The sequence below is a fragment of the Lissotriton helveticus genome, chromosome 6 (genome assembly GCF_964261635.1).
Source record: "Lissotriton helveticus chromosome 6, aLisHel1.1, whole genome shotgun sequence".
NCBI classification, from domain to species: domain Eukaryota; kingdom Metazoa; phylum Chordata; class Amphibia; order Caudata; family Salamandridae; genus Lissotriton; species Lissotriton helveticus.
The window spans coordinates 808537449-808551611 of record NC_136067.1 but is presented as its reverse complement, the minus strand read 5'-3'; the positions used below and the strand labels follow the sequence as shown (position 1 = coordinate 808551611).

Genomic DNA, 14163 nt, shown 5'->3' with positions numbered 1-14163 from the left:
CTTTAAGATGTCCCTGGGCCAGGGCCACCTTGTCCCATAGTACCATTAACATTGCGTTTTCAGTCATGGCGTTTCATTTTCAAATCACTGCTTTCAATGCTTAGTCCAATTAGTTCAAAGAAAATATACATACTCTCCAACACTCGGAATGCATTAGGTTTCCACATAAAATCCTAGAACAAGAAACACGCTGTCTCTTATGTCATGAAACATGGCAGGCAACCTAGACTTGGTAGAAATGAAGTCTACTTTCCCTAACCCTATCTGTGATAAAAAAAAATTGGGTTTTCGTCATTTTAGATCAATGTAGGCATTAATAGAATTAGAGGTAGCCTGATGTACAACTGGTCAATTACAATATACATGTTCGTCCTGAGGCGTACGCATCAAGGAGCACTCAACGATTCTGTAAATCAAATAGAAAAATTGCAAGAAGTCTAAATAGAGGTGTGGCATTGTATAACCTTGTCACAACTCAATTCGTGATAAGCCTGTGGGTTCGGCCCTGTTGACTAATGTGAGAACCATACTTCCACATTTTCTTTACTTTTATTTTTTGATCATGCTCTAATCACTGACTTTTGACTACACCTAAAAATAATAAATTAATCCCCCAGCCACGTCTCTCCATCACACACTCTACAACGGATTTTGTGCCACCATTTTCCCAGAAGTTCCGAAAAATCAGGACACCCTTGCTACTCTATTTGCTGCCCTCCATCTTGAACCTTAATCTGTCTCTCAGAAGTTCCGTCTACTTCCCCTTTCTCAAATCAGCCAATCCATCTTGCGATCCTTTCAGCTTTAAAGCTATTAGACTCTAACCTCTTTCCTCGAAATTACTTCTGTGCCTAAATTCACGTTTTGTGTGCTTCCTATTAAATGGCATGTACCCATATTGTTTCAAATCTAACAAGATCATTAAAAAAAACAGTGCTGACCCTTCCTCCTACTCTATTGTTCAGTAGAACTCATCCATTCCTTCTTGAATGCATTGGAGAAACTTTTCTTCACACGAATGATTACATATCTATTGTTCAAGAACCTTCACAACCCCTTCTAACATAGCTTCCGTGCCTTAAATCCAATGAAAACAGCACTCTCCCATGTCACCAACGTTAATGCGTCTTCTAAACGCAATCACCTAACTTTTAACCTCGTTCATCTTCACCTTTTTACAGCTTTAGACACTACTCATCACCCCATATTACATTTCTCACTCCAAACCATGGTTATAAACTACACAGCTCTTCAGTGGATTTCCTTTTGTTTTTTTTTATTTTCCATGCCCCCGTTAAGCAGCAGCTGCTACTGTGCTCAAATACATACTCACCTATACTTCTTCCATTCAGTGTCCCTCACGGATCAGTTCTAGTGCTCTTCTATTCTCTCCTAATCTCTCTGTACACCACCTCTTTTGATTACATCATCTTTCTTTTGGCTTCTCTCACCTTCCCTACTACGACACATTCAGATCTTCACCTTCCTCACTTTCACTCTCCACATCCAATACAACATCTTTCATGTTTCATACTACAATTCGACATTGGATACACCCCTCTCCATTATTCTGAGGTCTTTGTAGACAAAAGAGATCTACTTTAACAAATCATCTACTCCCATCTCTTCTCTTAACTCTATTCACTTTCCTGCTGACTGCTTGACATTTTCTCTTTGTCTAAAATTGTGGAGGTACTGTCAAAACCCTTCAATGTGCATGGAAAAATTAATCACTAACATTGTCACAGCAGAACAATAACTGGTAATGGACATAACAAATATGCAGATGTTGGACTTGGCCCTTTCTGCAGGGTCATCCCCAAACATTTTCTCTTCACTACTCCTCTTTTCTTTGCTGAATTCGTTTTTGTTGGCCTTAGGACTCAGCAGTCTAAGCAGTGCTAAAGTGTTTGCACTTTCTCCTCTAAAGATGGTATTACTGGCTTATACCCAATAGGCATATTTAATTTACTCACAAATGTCTAGTAAAGTGGCACTACCTTTGCCCAGGGCCTGTATATTAAGTGCTACTAGTGGGCCTGCAGCAGTGATTGTACCACACACATAAGTAGCACTTCAAACATGTTTCAGGCCTGCCATTGCAGCCTGTGTGAGTGCAGTTCCGACATGGCAAAGTAAACCTTTTGCCAGGCCCACATCTTACTTTTTAATACGTATAAGTCACCCCAGGGTAGGCTCTGGACATCCCAAAGGACAAGGTGCAATGATTGTAATAAGTAGGACATGTACCTTTAAGTTTTATATGTCCTACTAGTGAAAAACTCTTAAATGTGTTTTCACTACTAAAAGGCCTACCTCTCCCCAATAGGATAACATTAGAATTGCCTTATTACATTTTATAAGTGTAATTTCGAAATGGATATACGTAACTAGTTCATGTTTGGTGTCTCTGGAATCATAATTTAAAATCCTAACTTATGGTGAAGTCGGATTTTAAGTTACAGTCTGAAAATGCCACTTTTAGAAGGCTACAAGGAAAACGATGAAAGAATGCACTCCTTCCCTTTATTTGGTAGAAATTTATCAAACTTAATGGAGAAAATGTTATAAATCGATGCATGCGACCAGTAGGTGATCTGTCCCAATGATCACGATTCTCTCAAAATATAACCAAGAAGGAACGCAATTGCGCTCCTGACTGTCATACTGCGAAAACAGGAATATTTCCATATCATAAACAACTTTTTTCCTCTTTCGTTTCTCAATAATGCTTGTATTCAAAGTGAACCAAACAGTAATCAAAACCTTCATCCAAAGTTTATCCATACTTCCGTCATCACGGCGAAGACAGCGTAATTGCAGCATGATTCATTTACTATACTTTTTCAAATGTCTCCTGAAAGCCCTCCGGGCCTTTAACAGCAACACGTTGGAATAAATCATACTTCGACAAGTTGGCCCATCAAAGATATTTATTTCTTATCACCCAATGCATTTCAGGCCACAAGGACCCTTTGTCAGGGGTCACTTCCGAGCCGAAACCGGCAGCCTCTTCTTAACGTGCAACTTCATTCGTTACTGCCAGCATTCAGTTACTGAATGCTGGCAGTAACGAATGAAGTTGTGGCGCTGTTGAAGGCCCGGAGGGCATGCAGGAGACATTTGAAAAAGTATAGTAAATGAATCATGCTGCAATTAAGCTGTCTTCACCGTGATGCGGGAAGTATGGATAAACTTTGGATGAAGGTTTTGATTACTGTTTGGTTCAATTTGAATACGAGGATTATTGAGAAATGAAAGAGGAACAAAGTTGTTTATGATATGGAAATATTCCTGTTTTCGCAGTGCGACAGTCAGGAGTGTAATTACGTTCCTTCTTGGTTATACTTTTAGAAGGCTGGCATTTTTTTCTTGCCTTAGCCATTTGGTGACTGCAGCTGGTCTCTGGGTCACATGTCTGGGTGTGGGTGGCAGTTGAGCTTTATGTATTCCTCCCAGACAGCCACACACAATGGGAGCTTCGGTGTGAGTGAATGGGTCATCAGTGGCAGAATGGGAGGGAGGAGCTGGACCCAGCCCAACATACACTTGAACAGGGGGTATCCTGTTTCCACACAAAGGGCTGCATACCCCTTGTAGTTAGTATGGAGCCAGGGTCAGGTAGGCAGGTCACCTGAACACTTCAAAAGCATGCCTCTAGGAGCTTCTCTCCACTTCAAAGGCACAACTAGGTATAAATACTATACCTTATGACACCAACTCTTCAGTGCACTTCTGGACCTGTGGATCATCTGCCAGGAAGAAGGACTGCTGTGCTGCTGAAAAGACGGCCACTCTGCTGGACTGCTGCACTGAAGAGTTTGCTGCCCTGCTGTGCTTACCTGCTGCCATCTTGCCTGTGTGAGAAGAAAACTGGACCAGCAACTTCACACTTGAACCCTAGACTCCAGGGTGACTCCATTGGCTAGTCTACTCTCCTCCTGATCTGAGTCTCAGGGACATAAAAGGCTCCTCAACATCCTGCGAAGTGGGTGAGAGGAGCACTCCTAATTAAACTCTGTAAATTGCAGTTTTCACTGTGCTTTTTGAAGTTTTTATACCAAGCGTGCTACGGAGGTGACACGTTTGTCCTAACCGTGCCTCAATATTAAGCCTTATCTTAAGTGTGAGAAACACTTAACCTCTGTGCACTGTTGCTGCAACGCTGTGCGTTTTTCAAATTTATCCATATAATAAAATAATCAATACAAAACTGATCAACATCCTGCACCAACCCCTGGACCCCGCTGCAGTGAGTTCCTGGCCCCCAAGTGGTACCCTTTCAGGTCTGGCATTCTTGATGTGGCTCAGGAAGGTCTATTCAAGCTTTTATGCTCTTCATGGCTGTGAACGGGCCAGTACGCACCAAGATCTCGCCACTCGCACTATGATTCAACGCAAAGCTCTGGCAGCTAACACAAAGTTCTGGCAGTGGCCTCTTGGCACTACAGAATAGACCAATAGGGGGGAAGCGCCAACTCGAAGCTCCAACAATGCCACCTGTGACGCCTGGCCTGGTCATCTCACAGCCCATATCCCAGATTTTAACTAACTAAGGCACCCCTTAATTTCCCCAAGCACTTAATATATTAGGTTATTGCTACAGCTGGCAGAAGGACTTCCTTAAAAACTCCTTCTTTCCAATGGAGTAACTGCCTCAAAACGCATTCAGGACCTTATTCAATTTGCCGAGAAATACCAATTTTTTTTTGTCATAAAGCTAAATAGCTCTCAGTTAAAAAGAGGTGGTTCTCTGTTGACAAACACATTACTTACCTTCGGTATCGTTCTTTCTGGTAGATCCTCTAACAGCAGATTCCTAACCTTCTCAACATTCCCCAGGCATCAGGCTGGATCCGGAAACTTTTCAGCAGTACCTTCACACGCTGGTAGGTGGTGCTGTGCAGCTTCGCACTGATGATGTTCCACTCCGGAAATGAAGTGTGGAGACTATATAGGTGCCACTCCCACATGCTGACGTCACTTGCTTTCAAGAATGTCTGTGCCACCACATACAGAGCCCAAAATGCAAATTGGTGTAAGCAATGTGCAGATTGCAAGACATGGAATCTTATTTATGTATAGTGTCCAATAATAGAACGGGGAGGATTGGTGAGGAAACTGCAGCTAGATAAGAGTCTCTACCAGAAAGTGCGTTCCCTAAGGAAACAACTCGTTCTTATGTTAGAAGCTTCTAGCAGCAGATTCCTCAAATGTTGAACAGATACCAAAGCAGTACCTATTTGAAGGTGGGTCTGTGGCTGGAGTCAAACTAGAAAGTTCTGCAGGACCGAGCGGGCAAAATGCCCTTCTTGGCAGACCTGACTGTGGAGACAATAGTGCTTTGTGAACTTATGGAGGAACGCTCACGTAGCTGCCTGGCCAATGTCAGGACACCAAGTCCGCATGGCAATGCAGTGATAGAATCTTTGGCACAGCTAGGAGGAGCATTTAGACCTTCTGGAGGCAGCTTTTTTAGACAATGCGTAGCAGAGCGGGATTCTGGAGGAGATGGTTTTCTTCTGCACAGCCTGGACTTTTTTTCACTCCTGCAAACTCTGCAAAGAGCTGATCAGACACCCAGTGGTCTTTGGTATAATCAATGTAAATGCTCAGCTCTCTGTTGGGGTGTGCAGAGCAAGAAAAGCCAACATGGTAATTATCAGACTGTTGTGGAACGATGTCACACCTTTATGCAAGAAAGATGCTCATGTCCACAAAATCAGCTTGTCTGGGAAGAAGGTGGAGTTGACCCAGAGAGCTTAAACCTCTCTCACACGTCGCACAAATGTTATGGTGATGAGGAACACGTTCTTGAGGGTGAGCAGCAGCAGCAAGGGACAGCAGTGAAGTGGATCAAAGGGTGTGCACATCAGAAACGTATTGACCAAGGTAAGGTGCTACGGTGGTATGGCAAAGGGAGAGGGAAGAAACAAATACTGTTGCCATTTTAAAAAATGCATACCAACTGGAGACTTAAACACTGAAGGCTGATCCGGCAAATGCAAAAAAGCTGAAAGGTATCCTTTAACTGTGCCCTGAGAAAGCCTTGACCGGCTTGGGACAAAACAAATAGACACCCTCCAGGAAAGGTTATCTGGCATTTGTTAACTGCTAAGTACAGCATCAAGCAACAGTATAGAGTTTTTGTCAAGGGACGTCTGGCTGCCAAGATGATATCATCCACCTCCAGGAGAAGGATGAAGGTGCTGTGTGGAGCATGGACACCCGAGTGTCGGCCCGAACCCCTCAACCAGTAATTGCCAAGGTGGTGTAAATATTCCGGCTAAGGATTTTTTATTGGGTGGCATCATCATTGGGTTTCAGACCTGGGGACTCGCTTCTCCAGGTTAGTGCCGCCTCCATCTGTGGGAGGGCACCAGTGGGATCCGTGCAGAAGATGTATACAACATATAAAATTACCTCTTCTACCTCAAAATGTAGAGTTTAATGTGGAGAAAAAGTATAGGGATAAGATTAAAAAGTAAGGTGGGAATGTTGTTCGCACGTGCTAATTGCCCTTAGCATCACTCACGAGTGCTCAACATGTTTTCAGTCTTTCTGCCCTAACAGGTCCAGGCCTTCATCAGGACCTTTTAGTGGTCAGATAACTTTCGTAATCGTTCTATCATACGTCCCGTAAGTTTATTTACTTACGCATCTTGGGCCATATGTATGACCATTCCAAATTGTGACTCGCAATTTGCACTAATTGCGAGTTGCAAATTGTGGGTCGCAATTTGGAATGTACATCAGTGTCAGAGACACTGATTGCGCTTCCCAATGGAGTCGCAAAATGCAAGGCTCTTGAATATTAATCAACCACTTGCTATTTGCGATCCCATTGGGAATGGCTGGCCCTCCCATGGATGGTAACCTGCTGGGCTCAGCAGACCTCCATGCTTCTCATCAAACACGTTTTTTTCAAATGCAGCCCATTTTCTTTAAAGGAAAACTGGATGCATTAAAAAGAAAAAAAACACGTTTTTGCTTAATTTTTGAAGGGCAGGTAGTGGTCCCTGGGACCACTGCTTGCCCTTAAGAAATATTTTTTAGAGCCAGTCACAAAGGGGAAGGGGTCCCCTGGGGACCCCTTTCCATTTGCGACTCCATTACCACCCTCTTGAAGAGGGCGATAAATTTAGAGTGTTTTGCGACATTCATACATGGCCAGAGAGTCGCTATTAGGAAGGGAACGCCCCTTCCTAATAGCAAGTCACAAAACACTATTATGCGAGTCGGAAAATAGTGTTAGTACATGGCCATGTAGATTTTTGCATGTGCCAACGGGTCGCAAAGCCGTTTGCGCACGCAAAAACTGGTTGTACATTTGGCCCCTTATCTCCATACACCAGTACAGCTCACCCTTTCTTTGATTAATAACAATTTTATGGCAAGACCGGAGGCTCCTATTATGCTTTCTTATCTTGCATTTTATTCAATAGCAGCCAAGATAAGTGCAAGAACTACAGTTCCCAGAGGGCCAGGCAACAACTGGGCCATGGGAACGGGAAAAAACGAGAGTACAGTAACCAATCAGCAGTCACATAATAGATAAGAGTACACACTGACTGCGTAGCTTCCTCTTTTCTTGCTGCTCGCAGTCAGATAAGTGTTCTCTTATCTATGCTCTCAGTTTTAATGTGTTTATTGACTGTTTTATGTTATATTCTTATTGAATACTGTGGTTTATTGTTATTTTGTGGGCTCGCCTAGTGCTTTTGCGCCCTGGTTTCGCGCTAGTCGCGCGTTTCATTCCTCGTCCGGTCCTGTTACCGGCTCCTCCCCCCCCCCCCCCTTCCCGCCCTCTTGGTCTCTCCCTGCTCCGCGGTCCTCGCGCTGCTCGCGCAGGCCTTTACCGCTTCTGGAGCTTTCTGACGCCCGCCTTACCGCGTCTCTCACCGCTCTCCTCAGCGGTTGCTTCCGTGTCCTTGAGCTCCCGCTCTGCCTGCTCCGGGTCCTCGGCTCGGCCCGCCTTTGCACACGCCCTCAATTACACGCCCCCCTTCACACGCCTACCTTCCTTCCTCTCAGGAATTAACCCTTACCTGCCACTCTTTAAGAACATGGAACATGACAGTTCTTCTGAGGAGAATCCCTCAAACATGGACGATGGGTCTCTAAAAAAGGACCTTCACAGATTTATTAATTCTTCAGTCGGGCAGGCTGTTGAAGTCTCCATGAAACGGATGTCTAAGAACATGGAGAATTCTATGGTCAGCATGTTGTCCAAGGTTTTGGCCCAATCTGCGGGGGATAGCAGAAAACGCAAGGTGGATCACTCTGCTTCTGTGCAAAAGTCTCAAAAGACGTCATTGTTGGTTCGCGAGTCTTGCTCGCCTATGGATGAGGACGACGTGCCTCCCAGGCCTCCTGCTAAGGAGGGGTTTGTCGGTTCAGAGGGCAAAAGAAAGCAAAAATCCAAGCACGCAGAGTCTCCTACTAAGAAATTAGTAATTTCCACCATCCTGGACACTGATGATGATATGCCTGATGCTGACGACTTGTGTGATATCTTTGACGTCACTGACCCCCCCCCCCCCAAACTCCCCAAAAATGATTCCTTTAATTTTGATCCGGTTTATGACTCGGAGGGTCTACCTATGTTTGACCCGTCCTCCATCCGTCATCCCAACTCCACTGAATGGCTTCCATCTCATCACGTTGGCGAATACATTTCTGCCCGTCTTCGTCTTCCTCTGGAAGCAGCGGTGCGGTCCAGATTAAAGTCTGAATGCCCCAAACCTGCCCTCCCTGATAAAATCACCCTTGTCCCTTCCATCGACCAACCTCTCCTTACCTTCTTTTCTAAGTTTGGTAAAGACCCTCGGCGCGGGGTTGACAAGGCATGGTCCACATGCCAGGACAAACTGCTGGACGTCGTGGGCCCTTTGGCCCGTATCTTTGACATGGCAGAGTCCGCCCGTCTTGAAGGTACTGATCTTTCAGCCGATGACATTTCCATGTGGGTCCAAAGAGCCTTCTGCCTTTTGGGCAATGCTAATGCAGCGATTACTCATGAAAGACGTAAAGGTCTTTTGATCAAGTTGGACCCCAAGCTGGCTAACCTTGCTCCTATGGACCCCGGCTCTAAGGCAAATGGCCTCCTCTTTGGGGAGAATTTGGTTCGCGACATCAGTCGTTTTGTATCTACCTTTGCCTCCCTTGACAAGGCCCAGCAATCCATCAAAAAGACTTTCGCCCCTCGGGTTTTTGGACGGGCCGGACGAGGCAGGGGTCGCTCATCCGGCCGTCCCTACAATCAAGGCTCCAGAGGTTCCTTCGACACCTCCAAGGACTACAAGCCGCAGTTCTATCCACAACGTGGACGTGGTTTCCGCGGCAGAGGTCACAAAGGTTATCGCAACTCCAACCCCAATCACCAAGGTAAGCCTTTCTTTTTCCCCTCCTGTAGGAGGTCGTTTAAAACTGTTTCTTCCAAAATGGCATTCCATAAGTGTGGATCCGTGGGTCCTCAACACAATTCGAGGCTATCTTATCGAATTTTACTCTCCTCCTGTCCAGACCTCTTTCCCTCCTCCTCTGGTGTTCTCTTCCCATCTGGCAAATCTCATCTCCTCCGAGATCCAGTCCTTGTTACAGAAAAACGCCATCAGGATTTTTCCCTACGACTCTACAGGCTTTTTAAGTTCCATTTTTCTAGTCCAAAAGAAAAACAAGAAGTTACGCACTGTCATAAACCTGAAATGGTTCAACCACTTTGTAGTGTATCGTCATTTCAAAATGGAGACGATCCTTCATCTGAGGGATACCCTTCGACCAAACGATTGGATGGTTCGCTTGGACCTTCAAGATGCCTATCTTACAGTTCCTATCCACCAGTCTCACTGGAAGTTCCTTCAGTTCCAGTGGTCAGGAGTGACCTACTGTTTCACCTCTCTTCCCTTTGGTCTCTCTTCTGCTCCATGGTGCTTCACAAAACTTCTGAAGCCAGTGGTCGCTTTTCTACGTTCTCTTGGGATCAGACTCATAATATACTTAGACGATATTCTTATTCTGAACCTGGACAGACAGGGTCTTCTTGCAGATCTCCACACCACTCAGTCTCTCCTTCTGGATTTGGGTTTCCTTATCAATCTCGAAAAGTCTTCGCTGATTCCTTCTCAAAACACGGAATTTCTGGGCTTCCTTGTGGACTCGGTGGCGGCGTCTTTACGCCTTCCCCTTTCCAAAATCTCCAAAATAAAAGCGGAGATTGCCTCTGTGCTCCATCTTTCGGTCATTTCCCTCAGATCTCTGGCCAGGATTGTTGGCCTTCTTTCCTCCTCTATCCAAGCCATATTTCCGGGCCCCCTGCACTATCGGGCCCTCCAGCGCCTCAAGATCAGACACCTTCGGCAGGGTCTAGCATATTCAGATGTTCTCGCTCTAGACCAAGAGTCCCGCACAGAACTGCAATGGTGGATAGACCATTTGGATGCATGGAACGGACGCACTATCTTCGCCACCGCTCCAGATCTGGTCTTAGAATCCGACGCCAGTCTCTCGGGTTGGGGCGCCCGCTGTGGTCCAATCTCAACTGGAGGAGCTTGGTCCAAAGAAGAGTCCAGACTGCACATAAATTGTTTAGAGATGCTTGCTGGCTCCTTTGCGATCAAAAGTCTTTCCAAAGACAGGATCCGTTGTTCCATACTCCTACGCATGGACAATGTTTCTGCGGTCCGCTACATCAATCATCTCGGCGGCACCAGGTCCAAGCCTCTAGCAGATTTAGCGAAAAGCCTTTGGGAATACTGTCTGGCTCACCACCTCTCAGTGACAGCGGAATACCTTCCAGGCGACCTCAATTCTGTGGCGGATTGGCACTCACGGTTCCTGCGCGATTCCAGCGATTGGAGGCTTTGTCCCTCCGTCTTCCATTCTCTTTCTCTTTTGTGGGGTCCCTTTTCCATCGATCTCTTTGCTTCTCGCCTCAATTCCCATTTGCCCCAGTTTTTCAGCTGGCGCCCAGACCCCCTAGCTCTGGCCACAGATGCCTTTCTCCAGGATTGGTCTCTTCAACTCCATTATGCCTTTCCTCCGTTTATTATGATCAACCGTGTGCTGGCGCAAGTCCGTCGCCAGGAATCCTCTCTAGTGCTGATAGTCCCTTTCTGGCAAGCTCAAATCTGGTTTCCTGTTCTTCTGGAAATGGCGATGGATTTTCCTGTACTTCTGCCGTCCTTCGACGATCTTCTTCTCAATCCTCGAGGCGAACGTCACAGTCTGATTTTGGACTCCTCCCTCACTCTGTCGGCCTGGAAAGTTTCCGGCCTTCCCCTCCTAACGTCCTCATTTCACAAGAGGCTGCTCACTTTATCGACCAGGCCTGGGCTCCAGGCACTTCCAAAGCATACAAATCCGCCTGGTCTCTTTGGGCAGGCTGGTGTCTGGAAAGGTCTCTCGATCCCTTTTCAGCCCCTCTGAGTTTCGTTATCAATTTCCTAGCCTCTCAGGCCAGTGCTGGGAAGGCCTATCGCACTGTCAACCTCTACCGCTCTGCCATTTCTCTCAGCCACGACCAGCTTGACGGTAAACCTGTAGGCGCACATCCTCTAATTTGTCGCCTCCTCAAAGGTGTTCGATGCTCTAAACCACCGTTGGCTAAGTATACATCTTTGTGGGATGTTTCTGTTGTTCTTAAATTGTTTTTAAATTGGCCCTCTAATTCTGCTTTGTCTCTCAAAATGTTATCGGCCAAGCTTACCATGTTACTCTGTTTAGTTTCTATCAAAAGAGTTTCTGATGTTAGAGCTTTGGATGTTTCTTCTCGTCAATTTTCCCCTACAGGTGTGCTGTTCCAGATTCGCAGACGCACGAAGACTAATTTAGACTCTGTCTTTTATCCTTATTTTCCTGATCAACCACATCTTTGTGTGGGCCAATGTTTAAAGATGTACGAACAAAGAACTGCTGATCTCAGAACGCCCTCTTGTTCCCAACTCCTCATTTCATTTCGCAAACCCCATCTTCCTGTTTCCTCCCCGACACTCGCCAGGTGGGTTCGCTGGGTTATGTCCCTTGCCGGAATCGATGTCTCCGTTTTCGGAGCGCATTCGGCTAGAGGAGCCATGGCTTCCAAGGCCTTTTGGTCTGGCTCTCGTTTGGAGGACATACTGAGATCAGCAGATTGGTCCAATGACAGTATTTTCCGCATGTTCTACTGTAAACCTATTCATTCTGTTGCTTCTGATGTTATTGACTTGCTTTGAACAAGCATAATAGGAGCCTCCGGTCTTGCCATAAAATGTAGATTTTCCTAGTTATCATGACGGAAAGTCTTAATTTTATTAAAGACACGGAGGCGAGTATTATCCCGCCGCTACACTACTAACATGTGTTCTCCCTCCCTACAGCGAATCCGGCCTTACCACCAGCCTCATCATAGAAGATCTTCTCTCCAACGGCTCCGTTCATCTCCTGCTTGGGTTTCCCCTCCGGTCCTTCCAGCTCCTTCTTCGGATCCTTTCCTTGGACTTGAGTTCTGGATTCCGGTGATCAAGGATTTCTGCTCCTGGACTTTGGCGTTCTTACTGGTTATGACTTTTTTTCCTTTATTTTCCATTGTTATCTGACTATCTCTCAGCGAAAAGAGGAAGCTACGCAGTCAGTGTGTACTCTTATCTATTATGTGACTGCTGATTGGTTACTGTACTCTCGTTTTTTCCCGTTCCCATGGCCCAGTTGTTGCCTGGCCCTCTGGGAACTGTAGTTCTTGCACTTATCTTGGCTGCTATTGAATAAAATGCAAGATAAGAAAGCATAATACTCGCCTCCGTGTCTTTAATAAAATTAAGACTTTCCGTCATGATAACTAGGAAAATCTACATTTTCCTATGGAAGTTGAGTGAACCGTCCCCTGGCTTCTATCTACCCTGTGGCGATTCTTTGAAGGATGAAGGTAGTCAGCTGTCACACCTCAGGCATGAAGGTGGATAGGTGGATACTGCCAAGGTCCTGGTGGAGAACCATGCACTATTGCTGCAACAACAGATCCTCATGAAGGGTCAGCCTGATCTGAGGACAGACGCTCAAGCCCAGGAGTTCTGGAAACCATACTCACTGAGTCTTAATTTGGAGCCACTGGGGTGCCTTGGCCCCAGTCTGTCCTGATCTTCTTAAGAACTTGCAGCAGGAGTGGTATCCGCAGAATAGCACCCCAAAAGGCAATTGGCACTTACAGAAAGAAGCACTGAGTTGGTGGACAATAAGATACATTTCCCAAATGTCTCCACCCATTTTGACTCCCTATCAGGGGGGAGTAGTTGGGAACATGTTGGGGTTAGTTTTGCTAGAAGATGCCAGCATCACCAAGCTTTCAGAGGGGCAGTGCTGTGATAAAAATGCCAGGTCTCCCGTGGTAAGGAGGTGGCATTGTGCAATCTGGCAGTTGACCAGAGGTCAGAGCAAGGTTGTACCATACTCCCAACAAGTTGTCTGGAAGGGCATCATTAAAAAGTAGGAGGGGTTCAGTGAATATTTGCAAAGGCTGAGGACTTCTGTAAGAACAATAGCCTTGACCTCCAAGATGGGGAGGTGAAGGTCAAGGACTGCCCTATGCATTACCATGGAATAAGAGGCACTCTCCTAAGTGAAAGACTCAAGGGGCGAGAGAAGCCCCAGCTCAGCGTATCAAGGCCACTAGCCTCTTGTAAATCTTCGTACCAATTCTCTTGATAGTATGGCTGGTCAATCTTATCACCCACATCATAAACATTGCAGACACTGGCAGTTAGTTCTCCAAATACTTTATATCAGAGCTCAGGGTGAGTGGGAGTCAGGTAGTGAGACTCAATCAAGGCCGTAGTTTATAAACCAGGTAATCTACAAAGGGAAAAATCTAGAGGCATTAAATTGAATTGAGCCCATTTCTAACAGCTACTTGGGGCTTTGGCTCAAGAGGTCGTTCAAGAACTTTCAAAGCCCTGCAGCCATACCTGGGGAGGACACATCTTACAAACAGCGTAGTGCAGTCATTTACATTCAAATAAACGTGCTTTATTATATTATTGTTTTGTAGAATTGGGTTCTTAATAAGGTAAAAAGATACAGAAAGATCTGGAGAAGGAAAAAACAGCAAGCAAGGATTAAACAAAGTTTGAGATCCCAGCGACTTACAGTGAACTCTGGATTTGTTAGAATAAAAAAAGAGCCAATTTCACT

General features: G+C 45.6%; 1 protein-coding gene across 2 annotated transcripts in view; it reads right to left on the bottom strand.

Moving 5' to 3' along the window:
- The window catches only part of ASCC3 (activating signal cointegrator 1 complex subunit 3), a 2002173-nt gene that overhangs the window by 1603128 nt on the left and 384882 nt on the right, over positions 1 to 14163 (bottom strand). The gene's annotated exons all lie outside the window — the stretch shown is intronic.